Raw genomic sequence first — 14,231 nt, 5'->3', positions numbered from 1 at the left:
TCTGTTATCAGCCATTCCTCTGTCCTGCTGTCAGTCTATTCTCTCTGTTATCAGCCATTCCCCCGTCCTGCTGTCAGTCTATTCTCTGTTATCAGCCATTCCCCCGTCCTGCTGTCAGTCTATTCTCTCTGTTATCAGCCATTCCCCCGTCCTGTTGTCAGTCTATTTATCTCTATCAGCCATTCCCCATCCTGCTGTCAGTCTATTTCTATCTGTTATCAGCCATTCCCCTGTCCTGCTGCCAGTCTATTTCTCTCTGTTATCAGCCATTTCCCATCCCGCTGTCAGTCTATTTCTCTCTGTTATCAGCCATTCCCCATCTTGCTGTCAGTCAATTTCTCTGTTATCAGCCATTCTCCTGTCCTGCTGTCAGTCTATTCTCTCTGTTATCAGCCATTCCCCTGTCCTGTGTTCAGTCTATTTCTCTCTGTTATCAGCCATTCTCCTGTCCTGCTGTCAGTCTATTTCTCTCTGTTATCAGCCATTCCCCGTCCTGCTGTCAGTCTATTCTCTCTGTTATCAGCCATTCCTCTGTCAAGCTGTCAGTCTATTCTCTCTGTTATCAGCCATTCCCCCGTCCTGCTGTCAGTCTATTCTCTCTGTTATCAGCCATTCCCCCGTCCTGTTGTCAGTCTATTTCTCTCTGTTATCAGCCATTCCCCGTCCTGCTGTCAGTCTATTCTCTCTGTTATCAGCCATTCCCCGTCCTGTTGTCAGTCTATTTCTCTGTTATCAGCCATTCCCCGTCCTGCTGTCAGTCTATTTCTCTCTGTTATCAGCCATTCCCCGTCCTGCTGTCAGTCTATTTCTCTGTTATCAGCCATTCCCCATCCCGCTGTCAGTCTATTTCTCTCTGTTATCAGCCATTCCCCATCTTGCTGTCAGTCTATTTCTCTGTTATCAGCCATTCCTCTGTCAAGCTGTCAGTCTATTCTCTCTGTTATCAGCCATTCCCCGGTCCTGTTGTCAGTCTATTTCTCTCTGTTATCAGCCATTCCCCGTCCTGCTGTCAGTCTATTTCTCACTGTTATCAGCCATTCCCCGTCCTGCTGTCAGTCTATTTCTCTCTGTTATCAGCCATTCCCCGTCCTGCTGTCAGTCTATTTCTCTGTTATCAGCCATTCCCCGTCCTGTTGTCAGTCTATTTCTCTCTGTTATCAGCTATTCCCCGTCCTGCTGTCAGTCTATTTCTCTCTGTTATCAACCATTCTCCTGTCCTGCTGTCAGTCTATTCTCTCTGTTATCAGCCAATCCCCCGTCCTGTTGTCAGTCTATTCTCTCTGTTATCAGCCATTCCCCCGTCCTGTTGTCAGTCTATTTCTCTCTGTTATCAGCCATTCCCCGTCCTGCTGTCAGTCTATTTCTCTCTGTTATCAGCCATTCCCCGTCCCGCTGTCAGTCTATTCTCTGTTATCAGCCATTCCCCATCCCGCTGTCAGTCTATTTCTCTCTGTTATCAGCCATTCCCCATCCCGCTGTCAGTCTATTTCTCTCTGTTATCAGCCATTTCCCGTCCTGCTGTCAGTCTATTCTCTCTGTTATCAGCCATTCCCCTGTCCTGTGTTCAGTCTATTTCTCTCTGTTATCAGCCATTCCCCTGTCCTGCTGTCAGTCTATTCTCTCTGTTATCAGCCATTCCCCATCCCGCTGTCAGTCTATTTCTCTCTTTTATCAGCCAAGCCCCTGTCCTGCTGTCAGTCTATTCTCTCTGTTATCAGCCATTCCCCTGTCCTGCTGTCAGTCTATTCTCTCTGTTATCAGCCAATCCCCGTCCTGTTGTCAGTCTATTCTCTCTGTTATCAGCCATTCCCCTGTCCTGCAATCAGTCTATTCTCTCTGTTATCAGCCATTCCCCCGTCCTGCTGTCAGTCTATTCTCTCTGTTATCAGCCATTCCCCCGTCCTGTTGTCAGTCTATTTCTCTCTATCAGCCATTCCCCATCCTGCTGTCAGTCTATTTCTATCTGTTATCAGCCATTCCCCTGTCCTGCTGCCAGTCTATTTCTCTCTGTTATCAGCCATTCCCCTGTCCTGCTGTCAGTCTATTTCTCTCTGTTATCAGCCAATCCCCGTCCTGCTGTCAGTCTATTGCTCTCTGTTATCAGCCATTTCCCCGTCCTGCGGTCAGTCTATTTCTCTCTGTTAACAGCCAATCCCTATCCTGCTGTCAGTCTATTTCTCTCTGTTATCAGCCATTTCCCCGTCCTGCGGTCAGTCTATTTCTCTCTGTTAACAGCCAATCCCTATCCTGCTGTCAGTCTATTTCTCTCTGTTATCAGCCATTTCCCCGTCCTGCGGTCAGTCTATTTCTCTCTGTTAACAGCCAATCCCTATCCTGCTGTCAGTCTATTTCTCTCTGTTATCAGCCATTCCCCCGTCCTGCTGTCAGTTTATTTCTCTCTGTTATCAGCCATTCCCCTGTCCTGCTGTCAGTCTATTTCTCTCTGTTATCAGCCAATCCCCGTCCTGCTGTCAGTCTATTGCTCTCTGTTATCAGCCATTTCCCCGTCCTGCGGTCAGTCTATTTCTCTCTGTTAATAGCTATTCCCCATCCCGCTGTCAGTCTATTTCTCTCTGTTATCAGCCATTCCCCGTCCTGCTGTCAGTCTATTTCTCTCTGTTATCAGCCATTCTCCGTCCTGCTGTCAGGCTATTTATCCCTGTTATCAGCCATTCCCCTGTCATGCTGTCAGTCTATTCTCTCTGTTATCAGCCATTCCCTGTCCTGCTGTCAGTCTATTTCTCTCTGTTATCAGCCATTCCCCGTCCTGCTCTCAGTCTATTTCTCTCTGTTATCAGCCATTCCCTCGTCCTGCTCTCAGTCTATTTCTCTCTGTTATCAGCCAATCCCCGTCCTGCTGTCAGGCTATTTATCCCTGTTATCAGCCATTCCCCTGTCATGCTGTCAGTCTATTCTCTCTGTTATCAGCCATTCCCTGTCCTGCTGTCAGTCTATTTCTCTCTGTTATCAGCCATTCCACGTCCTGCTGTCAGTCTATTTCTCTCTGTTATCAGCCATTCTCCGTCCTGCTGTCAGTCTATTCTCTCTGTTATCAGCCATTCCCCTGTCATGCTGTCAGTCTAATCTCTCTGTTATCAGCCAATCCCCGTCCTGCTGTCAGGCTATTTATCCCTGATATCAGCCATTCCCCTGTCATGCTGTCAGTCTATTCTCTCTGTTATCAGCCATTCTCTGTCCCGCTGTCAGTCTATTTCTCTCTGTTATCAGCCATTCCCCGTCCTGCTGTCAGTCTATTTCTCTCTGTTATCAGCCATTCTCCGTCCTGCTGTCAGGCTATTTATCCCTGTTATCAGCCATTCCCCTGTCATGCTGTCAGTCTATTCTCTCTGTTATCAGCCATTCCCTGTCCTGCTGTCAGTCTATTTCTCTCTGTTATCAGCCATTCCCCGTCCTGCTGTCAGTCTATTTCTCTCTGTTATCAGCCATTCCCTCGTCCTGCTCTCAGTCTATTTCTCTCTGTTATCAGCCATTCTCCGTCCTGCTGTCAGGCTATTTATCCCTGTTATCAGCCATTCCCCTGTCATGCTGTCAGTCTATTCTCTCTGTTATCAGCCATTCCCTGTCCTGCTGTCAGTCTATTTCTCTCTGTTATCAGCCATTCCACGTCCTGCTGTCAGTCTATTTCTCTCTGTTATCAGCCATTCCCCATCTTGCTGACCGTCTATTTCTCTGTTATCAGCCATTCTCCTGTCCTGCTGTCATTCTATTCTCTCTGTTATCAGCCATATCCCTGTCCTGTGTTCAGTCTATTTCTCTCTGTTATCAACCATTCCCCTGTCCTGCTGTCAGTCTATTCTCTCTGTTATCAGCCATTCCCCATCCCGCTGTCAGTCTATTCTCTCTGTTATCAGCCATTCCCCTGTCATGTGTTCAGTCTATTTCTCTCTATCAGCCATTCTCCTGTCCTGCTGTCAGTCTATTTCTCTCTTTTATCAGCCAATCCCCGTCCTGCTGTCAGTCTATTCTCTCTGTTATCAGCCATTCCTCTGTCCTGCTGTCAGTCTATTCTCTCTGTTATCAGCCATTCCCCCATCCTGCTGTCAGTCTATTCTCTCTGTTATCAGCCATTCCCCCGTCCTGTTGTCAGTCTATTTCTCTCTGTTATCAGCCATTCCCCTGTCCTGCTGTCAGTCTATTCTCTCTGTTATCAGCCATTCCCCTGTTCTGCTGTCAGTCTATTCTCTCTGTTATCAGCCATTCCCCTGTCCTTCTGGCAGTCTATTTCTCTCTGTTATCAGCCATTCCCCCTTACTGCTGTCAGTCTATTTCTCTCTGCTATCAGCCATTCCCCTGTCCTGCTGTCAGTCTATTTCTCTCTGTTATCAGCCAATCTCATCCTGCTGTCAGTCTATTTCTCTCTGTTATCAGCCATTCCCCCGTCCTGCTGTCAGTCTATTTCTATCTGTTATCAGCCATTCCCCCGTCCTGCTGTCAGTCTATTTCTCTCTGTTATCAGCCATTCCCCTGTCCTGCTGTCAGTCTATTTCTCTCTGTTAACAGCCAATCCCCATCCTGCTGTCATTCTATTTCTCTCTGTTATCAGCCATTCCCCATCCCGCTGTCAGTCTATTTCTCTGTTATCAGCCATTCCCCATCCCGCTGTCAGTCTATTTCTCTCTGTTATCAGCCATTCCCCATCCTGCTGTCTGTCTATTTCTCTCTGTTATCAGCCATTCCCCCGTCCTGCTGTCAGTCTATTTCTCTCTGTTATCAGCCATTCCCCATCCCGCTGTCAGTCTATTCTCTCTGTTATCAGCCATTCTCCATCCCGCTGTCAGTCTATTCTCTCTGTTATCAGCCATTCCCCATCCCGCTGTCAGTCTATTTCTCTCTGTTATCAGCCATTCTCCTGTCCTGCTGTCAGTCTATTTTTCTCTTTTATCAGCCATTCCCCCCGTCCTGCTGTCAGTCTATTCTCTCTGTTATCAGCCATTCCCCGTCCTGTTGTCAGTCTATTTCTCTCTATCAGCCATTCCCCATCCTGCTGTCAGTCTATTTCTATCTGTTATCAGCCATTCCCCTGTCCTGCTGCCAGTCTATTTCTCTCTGTTATCAGCCATTCCCCTGTCCTGCTGTCAGTCTATTGCTCTCTGTTATCAGCCATTTCCCCGTCCTGCTGTCAATCTATTTCTCTCTGTTAACAGCCAATCCCTATCCTGCTGTCAGTCTATTTCTCTCTGTTATCAGCCATTCCCCCGTCCTGCTGTCAGTTTATTTCTCTCTGTTATCAGCCATTCCCTGTCCTGCTGTCAGTCTATTTCTCTCTGTTATCAGCCATTCCCTCGTCCTGCTCTCAGTCTATTTCTCTCTGTTATCAGCCATTCCACGTCAAGCTGTCAGTCTATTCTCTCTGTTATCAGCCATTCCCCTGCCCTGTGTTCAGTCTATTTCTCTCTGTTATCAACCATTCCCCTGTCCTGCTGTCAGTCTATTCTCTCTGTTATCAGCCATTCCCCATCCCGCTGTCAGTCTATTTCTCTCCTTCAGCCATTCTCCTGTCCTGCTGTCAGTCTATTTCTCTCTTTTATCAGCCAATCCCGTCCTGCTGTCAGTCTATTCTCTCTGTTATCAGCCATTCCTCTGTCCTGCTGTCAGTCTATTCTCTCTGTTATCAGCCATTCCCCCATTCTGCTGTCAGTCTATTCTCTCTGTTATCAGCCATTCCCCCGTCCTGTTGTCAGTCTATTTCTCTCTGTTATCAGCCATTCCCCCGTCCTGTTGTCAGTCTATTCTCTCTGTTATCAGCCATTCCCCTGTCCTTCTGGCAGTCTATTTCTCTCTGTTATCAGCCAATCCCGGTCTTGCTGTCAGTCTATTTCTCTCTGTTATCAGCCATTCCCCCTTACTGCTGTCAGTCTATTTCTCTGTTATCAGCCATTCCTCTGTCAAGCTGTCAGTCTATTCTCTCTGTTATCAGCCATTCCCCCGTCCTGCTGTCAGTCTATTCTCTCTGTTATCAGCCATTCCCCATCCCACTGACAGTCTATTTCTCTCCTTCAGCCATTCTCCTGTCCTGCTGTCAGTCTATTTCTCTCTGTTATCAGCCATTCCTCTGTCCTGCTGTCAGTCTATTCTCTCTGTTATCAGCCATTACCCCATCCTGCTGTCAGTCTATTTCTCTCTGTTATCAGCCATTCTCCCGTCCTGTTGTCAGTCTATTTCTCTCTGTTATCAGCCATTCTCCTGTCCTGCTGTCAGTCTATTCTCTCTGTTATCAGCCATTCCCCTGTCCTTCTGGCAGTCTATTTCTCTCTGTTATCAGCCAATCCCGGTCCTGCTGTCAGTCTATTTCTCTCTGTTATCAGCCATTCCCCCTTACTGCTGTCAGTCTATTTCTCTGTTATCAGCCATTCCCCGTCCTGCTGTCAGTCTATTCTCTGTTATCAGCCATTCCCCATCCCGCTGTCAGTCTATTTCTCTCTGTTATCAGCCATTCCCCATCTTGCTGTCAGTCTATTTCTCTGTTATCAGCCATTCCCCGTCCTGTTGTCAGTCTATTTCTCTCTGTTATCAGCCATTCCCCGTCCTGCTGTCAGTCTATTTCTCTCTGTTATCAGCCATTCCCCTGTCCTTCTGGCAGTCTATTTCTCTCTGTTATCAGCCATTCCCTGTCCTGCTGTCAGTCTATTTCTCTCTGTTATCAGCCATTCCCCGTCCTGCTGTCAGTCTATTTCTCTCTGTTATCAGCCATTCCCTCGTCCTGCTCTCAGTCTATTTCTCTCTGTTATCAGCCATTCCACGTCTAGCTGTCAGTCTATTCTCTCTGTTATCAGCCATTCCCCTGTCCTGTGTTCAGTCTATTTCTCTCTGTTATCAACCATTCCCCTGTCCTGCTGTCAGTCTATTCTCTCTGTTATCAGCCATTCCCCATCCCGCTGTCAGTCTATTTCTCTCTATCAGCCATTCTCCTGTCCTGCTGTCAGTCTATTCTCTCTGTTATCAGCCATTCCCCTGTTCTGCTGTCAGTCTATTCTCTCTGTTATCAGCCATTCCCCTGTCCTTCTGGCAGTCTATTTCTCTCTGTTATCAGCCAATCCCGGTCCTGCTGTCAGTCTATTTCTCTCTGTTATCAGCCATTCCCCCTTACTGCTGTCAGTCTATTTCTCTGTTATCAGCCATTCCTCTGTCAAGCTGTCAGTCTATTCTCTCTGTTATCAGCCATTCCCCCGTCCTGCTGTCAGTCTATTCTCTCTGTTATCAGCCATTCCCCCGTCCTGTTGTCAGTCTATTTCTCTCTGTTATCAGCCATTCCCCGTCCTGCTGTCAGTCTATTTCTCTCTGTTATCAGCCATTCCCCGTCCTGCTGTCAGTCTATTCTCTCTGTTATCAGCCATTCCCCATCCCGCTGTCAGTCTATTTCTCTCTGTTATCAGCCATTCCCCATCTTGCTGTCAGTCTATTTCTCTGTTATCAGCCATTCCCCGTCCTGTTGTCAGTCTATTTCTCTCTGTTATCAGCCATTCCCCGTCCTGCTGTCAGTCTATTTCTCTCTGTTATCAGCCATTCCCCATCCCGCTGTCAGTCTATTGCTCTCTGTTATCAGCCATTTCCCCGTCCTGCGGTCAGTCTATTTCTCTCTGTTATCAGCCATTCCCCCGTCCTGCTGTCAGTTTATTTCTCTCTGTTATCAGCCATTCCCCTGTCCTGCTGTTAATCTATTTCTCTCTGTTAATAGCCATTCCCCATCCCGCTGTCAGTCTATTTCTCTCTGTTATCAGCCATTCCCCATCCTGCTGTCAGTCTATTTCTCTGTTATCAGCCATTCCCCATCCCGCTGTCAGTCTATTGCTCTCTGTTATCAGCCATTTCCCCGTCCTGCTGTCAGTCTATTTCTCTCTGTTATCAGCCATTCCCCCGTCCTGCTGTCAGTTTATTTCTCTCTGTTATCAGCCATTCCCCTGTCCTGCTGTTAATCTATTTCTCTCTGTTAATAGCCATTCCCCATCCCGCTGTCAGTCTATTTCTCTCTGTTATCAGCCATTCCCCGTCCTGCTGTCAGTCTATTTCTCTCTGTTATCAGCCATTCTCCGTCCTGCTGTCAGGCTATTTATCCCTGTTATCAGCCATTCCCCCGTCATGCTGTCAGTCTATTCTCTCTGTTATCAGCCATTCCCTGTCCTGCTGTCAGTCTATTTCTCTCTGTTATCAGCCATTCCCCGTCCTGCTGTCAGTCTATTTCTCTCTGTTATCAGCTATTCCCTCGTCCTGCTTTCAGTCTATTTCTCTCTGTTATCAGCCATTCCACGTCTAGCTGTCAGTCTATTCTCTCTGTTATCAGCCATTCCACGTCCTGCTGTCAGTCTATTTCTCTCTGTTATCAGCCATTCCCCATCTTGCTGACCGTCTATTTCTCTGTTATCAGCCATTCTCCTGTCCTGCTGTCAGTCTATTCTCTCTGTTATCAGCCATATCCCTGTCCTGTGTTCAGTCTATTTCTCTCTGTTATCAACCATTCCCCTGTCCTGCTGTCAGTCTATTCTCTCTCTTATCAGCCATTCCCCATCCCGCTGTCAGTCTATTCTCTCTGTTATCAGCCATTCCCCTGTCCTGTGTTCAGTCTATTTCTCTCTATCAGCCATTCTCCTGTCCTGCTGTCAGTCTATTTCTCTCTTTTATCAGCCAATCCCCGTCCTGCTGTCAGTCTATTCTCTCTGTTATCAGCCATTCCTCTGTCCTGCTGTCAGTCTATTCTCTCTGTTATCAGCCATTCCCCCGTCCTGTTGTCAGTCTATTTCTCTCTGTTATCAGCCATTCCCCTGTCCTGCTGTCAGTCTATTCTCTCTGTTATCAGCCATTCCCCTGTTCTGCTGTCAGTCTATTCTCTCTGTTATCAGCCATTCCCCTGTCCTTCTGGCAGTCTATTTCTCTCTGTTATCAGCCATTCCCCCTTACTGCTGTCAGTCTATTTCTCTCTGCTATCAGCCATTCCCCTGTCCTGCTGTCAGTCTATTTCTCTCTGTTATCAGCCAATCTCGTCCTGCTGTCAGTCTATTTCTCTCGGTTATCAGCCATTCCCCATGCCGCTGTCAGTCTATTTCTCTCTGTTATCAGCCATTCCCCCGTCCTGCTGTCAGTCTATTTCTATCTGTTATCAGCCATTCCCCCGTCCTGCTGTCAGTCTATTTCTCTCTGTTATCAGCCATTCCCCTGTCCTGCTGTCAGTCTATTTCTCTCTGTTAACAGCCAATCCCCATCCTGCTGTCATTCTATTTCTCTCTGTTATCAGCCATTCCCCATCCCACTGTCAGTCTATTTCTCTGTTATCAGCCATTCCCCATCCCGCTGTCAGTCTATTTCTCTCTGTTATCAGCCATTCCCCGTCCTGCTGTCTGTCTATTTCTCTCTGTTATCAGCCATTCCCCCGTCCTGCTGTCAGTCTATTTCTCTCTGTTATCAGCCATTCCCCATCCCGCTGTCAGTCTATTCTCTCTGTTATCAGCCATTCCCCATCCCGCTGTCAGTCTATTTCTCTCTATCAGCCATTCTCCTGTCCTGCTGTCAGTCTATTGTCTCTGTTATCAGCCATTCCCCTGTCCTGCTGTCAGTCTATTCTCTCTGTTATCAGCCATTCCCCATCCCGCTGTCAGTCTTTCTCTCTATCAGCCATTCTCCTGTCCTGCTGTCAGTCTATTCTCTCTGTTATCAGCCATTCCCCTGTTCTGCTGTCAGTCTATTCTCTCTGTTATCAGCCATTCCCCATCCCGCTGTCAGTCTATTCTCTCTGTTATCAGCCATTCCCCATCCCGCTGTCAGTCTATTTCTCTCTGTTATCAGCCATTCTCCTGTCCTGCTGTCAGTCTATTTTTCTCTTTTATCAGCCATTCCCCCCGTCCTGCTGTCAGTCTATTCTCTCTGTTATCAGCCATTCCCACGTCCTGTTGTCAGTCTATTTCTCTCTATCAGCCATTCCCCATCCTGCTGTCAGTCTATTTCTATCTGTTATCAGCCATTCCCCTGTCCTGCTGCCAGTCTATTTCTCTCTGTTATCAGCCATTCCCCTGTCCTGCTGTCAGTCTATTGCTCTCTGTTATCAGCCATTTCCCCGTCCTGCGGTCAATCTATTTCTCTCTGTTAACAGCCAATCCCTATCCTGCTGTCAGTCTATTTCTCTCTGTTATCAGCCATTCCCCCGTCCTGCTGTTAGTTTATTTCTCTCTGTTATCAGCCATTCCCCCGTCCTGTTGTCAGTCTATTTCTCTCTGTTATCAGCCATTCTCCTGTCCTGCTGTCAGTCTATTTCTCTCTGTTATCAGCCAATCCCGGTCCTGCTGTCAGTCTATTTCTCTCTGTTATCAGCCATTCCCCCTTACTGCTGTCAGTCTATTTCTCTGTTATCAGCCATTCCTCTGTCAAGCTGTCAGTCTATTCTCTCTGTTATCAGCCATTCCCCCGTCCTGCTGTCAGTCTATTCTCTCTGTTATCAGCCATTCCCCATCCCGCTGACAGTCTATTTCTCTACTTCAGCCATTCTCCTGTCCTGCTGTCAGTCTATTTCTCTCTTTTATCAGCCAATCCCGTCCTGCTGTCAGTCTATTCTCTCTGTTATCAGCCATTCCTCTGTCCTGCTCTCAGTCTATTTCTCTCTGTTATCAGCCATTCCACGTCTAGCTGTCAGTCTATTCTCTCTGTTATCAGCCATTCCCCTGTCCTGTGTTCAGTCTATTTCTCTCTGTTATCAACCATTCCCCTGTCCTGCTGTCAGTCTATTCTCTCTGTTATCAGCCATTCCCCATCCCGCTGTCAGTCTATTTCTCTCCTTCAGCCATTCTCCTGTCCTGCTGTCAGTCTATTTCTCTCTTTTATCAGCCAATCCTGTCCTGCTGTCAGTCTATTCTCTCTGTTATCAGCCATTCCTCTGTCCTGCTGTCAGTCTATTCTCTCTGTTATCAGCCATTCCCCCATCCTGCTGTCAGTCTATTCTCTCTGTTATCAGCCATTCCCCCATCCTGTTGTCAGTCTATTTCTCTCTGTTATCAGCCATTCCCCTGTCCTTCTGGCAGTCTATTTCTCTCTGTTATCAGCCAATCCCGGTCCTGCTGTCAGTCTATTTCTCTCTGTTATCAGCCATTCCCCCTTACTGCTGTCAGTCTATTTCTCTGTTATCAGCCATTCCTCTGTCAAGCTGTCAGTCTATTCTCTCTGTTATCAGCCATTCCCCCGTCCTGCTGTCAGTCTATTCTCTCTGTTATCAGCCATTCCCCATCCCGCTGACAGTCTATTTCTCTCCTTCAGCCATTCTCCTGTCCTGCTGTCAGTCTATTTCTCTCTTTTATCAGCCAATCCTGTCCTGCTGTCAGTCTATTCTCTCTGTTATCAGCCATTCCTCTGTCCTGCTGTCAGTCTATTCTCTCTGTTATCAGCCATTCCCCCATCCTGCTGTCAGTCTATTCTCTCTGTTATCAGCCATTCCCCCGTCCTGTTGTCAGTCTATTTCTCTCTGTTATCAGCCATTCTCCTGTCCTGCTGTCAGTCTATTCTCTCTGTTATCAGCCATTCCCCTGTCCTTCTGGCAGTCTATTTCTCTCTGTTATCAGCCAATCCCGGTCCTGCTGTCAGTCTATTTCTCTCTGTTATCAGCCATTCCCCCTTACTGCTGTCAGTCTATTTCTCTGTTATCAGCCATTCCTCTGTCAAGCTGTCAGTCTATTCTCTCTGTTATCAGCCATTCCCCGTCCTGCTGTCAATCTATTCTCTCTGTTATCAGCCATTCCCCATCCCGCTGTCAGTCTATTTCTCTCTGTTATCAGCCATTCCCCATCTTGCTGTCAGTCTATTTCTCTGTTATCAGCCATTCCCCGTCCTGTTGTCAGTCTATTTCTCCCTGTTATCAGCCATTCCCCGTCCTGCTGTCAGTCTATTTCTCTCTGTTATCAGCCATTCCCCTGTTCTGCTGTTAGTCTATTTCTCTCTGTTATCAGCCATTCCCCTGTCCTTCTGGCAGTCTATTTCTCTCTGTTATCAGCCATTCCCTGTCCTGCTGTCAGTCTATTTCTCTCTGTTATCAGCCATTCCCCGTCCTGCTGTCAGTCTATTTCTCTCTGTTATCAGCCATTCCCTCGTCCTGCTCTCAGTCTATTTCTCTCTGTTATCAGCCATTCCACGTCTAGCTGTCAGTCTATTCTCTCTGTTATCAGCCATTCCCCTGTCCTTTGTTCAGTCTATTTCTCTCTGTTATCAACCATTCCCCTGTCCTGCTGTCAGTCTATTCTCTCTGTTATCAGCCATTCCCCATCCCGCTGTCAGTCTATTTCTCTCTATCAGCCATTCTCCTGTCCTGCTGTCAGTCTATTCTCTCTGTTATCAGCCATTCCCCTGTTCTGCTGTCAGTCTATTCTCTCTGTTATCAGCCATTCCCCTGTCCTTCTGGCAGTCTATTTCTCTCTGTTATCAGCCAATCCCGGTCCTGCTGTCAGTCTATTTCTCTCTGTTATCAGCCATTCCCCCTTACTGCTGTCAGTCTATTTCTCTGTTATCAGCCATTCCTCTGTCAAGCTGTCAGTCTATTCTCTCTGTTATCAGCCATTCCCCCGTCCTGCTGTCAGTCTATTCTCTCTGTTATCAGCCATTCCCCCGTCCTGTTGTCAGTCTATTTCTCTCTGTTATCAGCCATTCCCCGTCCTGCTGTCAGTCTATTTCTCTCTGTTATCAGCCATTCCCCGTCCTGCTGTCAGTCTATTCTCTCTGTTATCAGCCATTCCCCATCCCGCTGTCAGTCTATTTCTCTCTGTTATCAGCCATTCCCCATCTTGCTGTCAGTCTATTTCTCTGTTATCAGCCATTCCCCGTCCTGTTGTCAGTCTATTTCTCTCTGTTATCAGCCATTCCCCGTCCTGCTGTCAGTCTATTTCTCTCTGTTATCAGCCATTCCCCATCCTGCTGTCAGTCTATTTCTCTGTTATCAGCCATTCCCCATCCCGCTGTCAGTCTATTGCTCTCTGTTATCAGCCATTTCCCCGTCCTGCGGTCAGTCTATTTCTCTCTGTTAACAGCCAATCCCTATCCTGCTGTCAGTCTATTTCTCTCTGTTATCAGCCATTCCCCCGTCCTGCTGTCAGTTTATTTCTCTCTCTTATCAGCCATTCCCCTGTCCTGCTGTTAATCTATTTCTCTCTGTTAATAGCCATTCCCCATCCCGCTGTCAGTCTATTTCTCTCTGTTATCAGCCATTCCCCGTCCTGCTGTCAGTCTATTTCTCTCTGTTATCAGCCATTCTCCGTCCTGCTGTCAGGCTATTTATCCCTGTTATCAGCCATTCCCCCGTCATGCTGTCAGTCTATTTCTCTCTGTTATCAGCCATTCCCTGTCCTGCTGTCAGTCTATTTCTCTCTGTTATCAGCCATTCCCCGTCCTGCTGTCAGTCTATTTCTCTCTGTTATCAGCCATTCCCGGTCCTGCTCTCAGTCTATTTCTCTCTGTTATCAGCCATTCCACGTCTAGCTGTCAGTCTATTCTCTCTGTTATCAGCCATTCCCCTGTCCTGTGTTCAGTCTATTTCTCTCTGTTATCAACCATTCCCCTGTCCTGCTGTCAGTCTATTCTCTCTGTTATCAGCCATTCCCCATCCCGCTGTCAGTCTATTTCTCTCTATCAGCCATTCTCCTGTCCTGCTGTCAGTCTATTGTCTCTGTTATCAGCCATTCCCCTGTTCTGCTGTCAGTCTATTCTCTCTGTTATCAGCCATTCCCCATCCCGCTGTCAGTCTATTCTCTCTGTTATCAGCCATTCCCCATCCCGCTGTCAGTCTATTTCTCTCTGTTATCAGCCAATCCCGGTCCTGCTGTCAGTCTATTTCTCTCTGTTATCAGCCATTCCCCCTTACTGCTGTCAGTCTATTTCTCTGTTATCAGCCATTCCCCGTCCTGCTGTCAGTCTATTCTCTCTGTTATCAGCCATTCCCCATCCCGCTGTCAGTCTATTTCTCTCTGTTATCAGCCATTCCCCATCTTGCTGTCAGTCTATTTCTCTGTTATCAGCCATTCCCCGTCCTGTTGTCAGTCTATTTCTCTCTGTTATCAGCCATTCCCCGTCCTGCTGTCAGTCTATTTCTCTCTGTTATCAGCCATTCCCCTGTCCTTCTGGCAGTCTATTTCTCTCTGTTATCAGCCATTCCCTGTCCTGCTGTCAGTCTATTTCTCTCTGTTATCAGCCATTCCCCGTCCTGCTGTCAGTCTATTTCTCTCTGTTATCAGCCAATCCCCATCCTGCTGTCA

The sequence above is a fragment of the Ranitomeya imitator genome, chromosome 1 (genome assembly GCF_032444005.1).
Source record: "Ranitomeya imitator isolate aRanImi1 chromosome 1, aRanImi1.pri, whole genome shotgun sequence".
Classification (NCBI taxonomy): Eukaryota; Metazoa; Chordata; class Amphibia; order Anura; family Dendrobatidae; genus Ranitomeya; species Ranitomeya imitator.
The sequence above is the reverse complement of the archived record's forward strand: the minus strand, read 5'-3'. Positions refer to the sequence as shown.